We start from the raw sequence: 6,000 nt of genomic DNA on the forward strand, positions 1-6,000 counted from the left end.
TGGTTGTGCTGTTTGGGTTGGGATTCTATCCCCACTGATAGGTTTCTTGGATCGTCGGTGTAATGGATCTGGATCAATGGCGGTGTGGTTTGCAAGGCTGAGATTGGGGATGGTTTGGTTGTTGTGATGCAGGTTGCGGCAGCGTGGCTTGGGCGACGGGTGATGCAGGTCGTGGCAGTTTGGATCTTGCACCGACAGCGCCGCCATGGGTTCGATCGATGGCGTTGAGCTGTGGGGTAGGGGAACCCGGATCGAAAGGTCTCTGCCGGAGGACGACGTACGACGAGGGTGATGAGAAGGATGGCGGACTGGGCCCGAATCGGGCTGTTGGGCCTGAAGATCTCCTTGGTGACTGCCTTGTTGGGCTTAGTTGTTGGGCTGAGGTTCTACCTTAGTCCATTAACTTCTAAATTTGGGCTAGGGTTTAGGCTCTTGATCCAAACCTATGTTTTTAGCTTTTTGACTAATTACCATAAATTTCCTTGTATTAGGAACCTAACGAGTGTAGTTTGGCTTGTCTATTCGATATGGTTTTTGTCCATAGCTTATAGGCTCTCTTTTAAGTGAGCGATAAGTTCAAATATAATTGGTCTATCCTATGTGCCACTGTGGCTCCTCCACCAAACCTTGTTCTGGCCATTATTATGTGTCAGCGGGTGGGTATGTAATAGCATTGGTGGAATTGTCATGAGATTTTAAATAAAGATGTCTAATATTCAAATCTCATCATTGTGGTTTTTTAATATTTTTAAAAACAAAATGAAATTTTGTGTTTGTAATGGGCCGGCCCACAATATGTCGTGCTCAGGCCGTGCCGGGTGCATTACGAGCTCGGGCCAATGGGCCAATATTCCTAGACCCATCCCGACCCGTTATTCTAACGTGCTTGGGTTGTGCCGGGCCACTAACAGGATTGGGCAGTGCCGGGCCTCTTTTAAGCGTGTTGGGCCGCACAGTGCTAGTGCTTAGCGGCCCATTTACTACCTCTACTTCCTTCGGTACTGTTCCACAAGATTCGCTAAAAACACCTAAAAGTGTATAGCTCCTTAAAAACTAGAGAATTATTGAAAATAGACTAAGCTACTAACATTGGGTTCCCTAAACAAAATAGGGAAATAAAAGAAAGAAAACTAACTAATTATCAGCCTATAATGCCCAAAGAAAAGTAGCATCCAAAGCCCAAACTTGATTAGCCCAACCTAGTTCAAGCCTCCACCTTTCTGCAGAAAAGCTGTCGCATGCAACATGAGTGTATCTCTGACGCCATCGTCGCTGCAAGCATATCTCCAACGCCACATCTTAAGGAAACATCATCACCATCACAACGCTGCTATCCATAAGACACCAAAAGAAGTAGGAACATCTCGGTCATTCCCAAATCCAACTAAGGGCCCCCACGCCCCAAGCCTCCAGTAGATCCTCGAAAGAGCGTCATCGTCGTCGTCGAGCAGAACCTAGCCACCCTGCCAATGCGCGTTGTCCCCGTGAAGTAGTGCCCACGACCTTCTAAAACTTAGAAGAGCTTCTAACCCGATCAAAACTGCCCACTCATTGTCTAAACCCCAAATACTACAATATCAAGAGCCAAGGGCAATAGCAAGCATTTCCATCTAGCAGCATCCTACCGCCGGCGAGGCAAGTGCCAACCTTAATTCCGGATGCCGCCAAATGAGAAGAAGATTTCTTGGGTTTTGCTCCCTGACCGTGTACGGCTCATTACTTCAACTGTATAATTATATATTTCAAATTGTGTTGAGAATATATACATCCCACATAGGAAAAATGAGACCTTGCCTGTAGGTTTATAAGGGTTTGAGTCACTCCATCCATTACCAATTAGTTTTGGATGTGAACGCTAGATTACTTATCATGGTCTCAGAGCAGGTTATCCCACTTGTGCATGTCTCACAGCCATACGGACTCCACGTCACCTAAAGTTGTCCACGTGTATGGCTTGAAAATTCGTCATACGTGCGAGAGCGTGATGAGAGTATATACATCCCACATGGAAAAAATGGGACCTTGTCTGTGGGTTTATAAGGATTTGGATCACTCCATCCATTGCCAATTAGTTTTGGATGTAAACCCCATATTACTTTATCAAATTGTATTATAGCTTTTAAATTAAATCTTTGAAATTTAAGGCTCTAAAGATTTTGGTGGCCGGATTAAGGTAATTGCCCTATCAAATTCATGTCAAGTAAAGCAAAATTTTTATATATAGTGCTTTTTAAGGCTTTCACCTCCCATTAAGTTCTCTCCGTGTGAAACTCACTCTTCATTGTGTGTGTGTGTGTGTGTTCAAGTAAATCCAGTGTCTAGCCCAAACTCTATGTTATTTGACCTAGTTGTAATAGGGTTTTGAATTAGAGATATTCTCGGAGATATTCATAGATATCCGATTAATTGTACGATCACTACTAGAATTCTGTTCATTAACATCAGTCCAGAACCGATGTAAAACTAAATTCTGACAGATGTCTTTGTGGCTGATGTAAAAGATATAGACATCAGTATAAGTGCGTTTTTAACCGATGTCCTAGACAACGATCAACATCGATTCTTAAAAACAAATTAATGTATAATCATTATAATCATCATAATCTTATATGTTAACTATATTTAATTCTTCATATTTTCACATTTTATGCTTAATAAAGTATATCTCGAACAATACCTAAGTGAACATTTAAATCGATTACAATTTTAGAAATGATGTCTAATACACTCGTAGACATCAGTCTCCAAAAAATTTTGTTTGTTCGTGTCCATTTTTACGTGCATCTTGCCGCCTTATTCTCCTGAGAACGATGTATGTATCTTTAGGCAACATCAGTTAATCTATTAAGAATGATGTTTTATGTTACTAGGAACATCGCTTTTCTTTAGTTGAAACGATGTCTAGTAGTTTTGTAGGCATCATTTTTGGGTGACATTTCGTTATGTTCATAATCATAAGACATCAGTCCAGTTTTAGGTATTGATTTGTAATCTCTGAATTGACATTGTTTTCTTTGACATTAGTGTTTTGTTTCCCATTTATATACATCAGTTCATACATATAAGAATGTTGTGTAAATAATTATGTAGCTGCTGGTGGTGGGAAAAGGCTAGTCCAATGATGTGCAAAAATACATTTCTCATCATCCAAAAATTGGAGCTTTCTATTAATTTTCTCATCTTCATTCATGATTCTACATAATTCACAAAATAAAACCCCAAAAACATATTAGCAACCAACTACATCAGTTCTACATACACCAAACTTTCCTTCAAAGCAAAAACTAGCCTTACTCAAAATCATGTTAGTAGCCTAAAGTCTTACACCAAACTCTACATATAATCAACCACTTCAATGCGCACCTCATCAATTTCCGCTTTGCTATATGATTCGCGTGTCTTGACCGCCCACGTACTAGAACTGTATAGACCAACATATAAGTCACAATCATTGGGTAAACAAGTTAATATTTAATTAACCTAAAAACAAAACCAAAAAATCAAACAGACTGCAGCACTTGAACTAAAGATGGATCTGCACAACTACAAATCACATCCAATACTAATATACCAAATGTAAACACACATAAATTAATGACAAGAAAATTATAGATCCACCTATACTGAATGGCAAAAGACTGAACTAGTATAACATGAGTATTCGTGATTTTGAATCTAGTATAACATGAGTATTCATGATTTTGAATCTGCAAATGGAACAACTGAAAACATAATCCTGAAGAAAAAGTCAATAGGGGAAGCGCAAAGAAAGAATCAATCAAGCAAAATAGGAATAACTCTTGAGTTTAAACTCTGGAGCTTTGACACTGTTGCTGCTGTTCTGCTTTAAACCTACACAAAAGAGTTCAGTTAGCCCCAGTTTTTGGTACTTTGTATGGTTACCTTCACAAACAAATCAAAAGCATTTTGTGAACTAAATGTTTCCGGTGGAGTCGATAGAGTACCAATTCAAAAAAAGAAAAAAGAAAAGAAAAGCACAACCAGTGCAAAGAAAGTAAAAGAAATAAATAGGGGACTCACCCTCAATTTAAAACTTAGAACTATGGCATTTTCTGACACTGCAGTTGCTGTCCTTGTTTGGAGCCTGCAAAGCAAACAAGTTTGTCAAGATTAAATACAACTGGGTAGCAGCCAAGTCCAAGATAAACAGACGGTCTAAAAGAATGACAAGTAAATTTCTTCGGTACAATGTGTCATGATGCAAATGAAATGCAGAACCAAAAAAGAAGAAGTTGAAAGTCACACCATCTTGAAACAAGCCCTTCGATCCGCTGTTTAAAACAGAGAATGTTCCTAGGGACGGAACCAGGCAAAAGAAAAAAAAAGAAAAAAAAAAAAAAAGGGTTTTTAGTACCCATGTCTCATATTTTTCAATGGCAGTCATCTCAATGTAATGAGACTAAGTCAACAAGCACTTATTAGAGACAACAACTTCACCTTTAGATAAGCATTTTTCCCTCACCCTTTCCTTGAGCAGCGTACTTCATCCCAATTACCGTTGGCAAACTTGCAAGAAAAATCCAACACAATTAACTTGGTTCACCCATGTATCTCTTAAAGAAAGTAGAGAGCAGAAAAGCAAACCAGATACATGCAAGAGGACTAGTAAGGAAGACATAAAATCAAATAGCATGCGAGTGTCTATGTCAATGATTCTTCCTGTTGATATCACATGCAAGCAAAGAGCTAAGTTCCTTCGACATGGAAAAACTACCGTCTCCTTAGTGGATTAAAAACAAAAAGACAAAATCATTTAAGATTATACAGTCAGATATTCACTATAATGATAAAGCACATAACCAAAATTCTTGCCTTCACAAAACTCACTGTTTGCTCTTTTCTAGTATACCACGATCCAAGTTACGCAAAACATACTAGTTATAATCTTTTACAATCCTCATTATAATGTTCGATGTCGATATCCCCTCAGTTCGTTTTGTCTCCTTAAACCTGCCAACGGCTTTGACCTATAAGAAAAGAAGCATCTAATAACAAATTAAATGCTAAAGTATAAGGTGACAAAACAAAAGAAACGTAACTATTATGTGAAACTTACAAATTCATATACATCCTTTCTAGCCCTACTAGCATCAGCATAACTATACAAGACTCATCAAAGAGTATAAACAATTGCATGGTCAGTGTGTCACTAATAATAAAAAAAAGTGTGAAACATATGCAACTACTATTGATATCTATAAGATCTAAGTTATACCATATCTTATAAAGAAGCAAAGAGTAAACAAAGAAACAAATATTAAGTTAATCCATGATTTCAGTACTTAAAGTCACCAAGAAGCAGCATAACATTCGTGCTGAAAAGTGAGAAATTTAAAAAATTGTCCTTACGGGAGAGAGTCATGGGCTATATAGTCAATACTATGCTTGTCAAGAAATTCTTCGTTGACTACCCAGGGTGCATCAGGAATGACTTCATCCACCCACCTGCACAAGTAAAACTCACTGTTTATGGTCTTGATTACACAACTCTATGGTATGAAAATTTCATTGACACACACACACACACAGATACATATGTATGTGTGTATACATGTATTAAACTATAGTCCCAAGAATATCCACAAAACCAAAAATAAATTTTCTGGAAAAAGGACGTGAAATTTAAGAGGGGGGAGGAGGGAGAAGAAAGTAACAGAGAAATCATCATACTTGCAATGGCAAAGAGATTCATACCGTTCGGACTCCGTCATAACAGTTTTCCCTTTAAACTTGTGAGTGGTAGCATTATTGCAAACACCAACGAGCAAATAGGTGTTAGGAAACCTGAATTCAGAATTTCGACTTACAAGCAAAATGCAAACAAGGATGCCACATGGTATCAATTTCAAACATAGACATAGCAAGCACCCCATAAGGATATAGAATATCACATACAACAGCAAATCGCAAAAACAAGAGCAAAAGTAACAAACCAAACAAAACTTAATCCCTGCTTTTTTTTTCTCTCTACTCTGCTTG

Source organism: Rosa chinensis, chromosome 4 (genome assembly GCF_002994745.2).
Source record: "Rosa chinensis cultivar Old Blush chromosome 4, RchiOBHm-V2, whole genome shotgun sequence".
Taxonomy (NCBI): Eukaryota; Viridiplantae; Streptophyta; class Magnoliopsida; order Rosales; family Rosaceae; genus Rosa; species Rosa chinensis.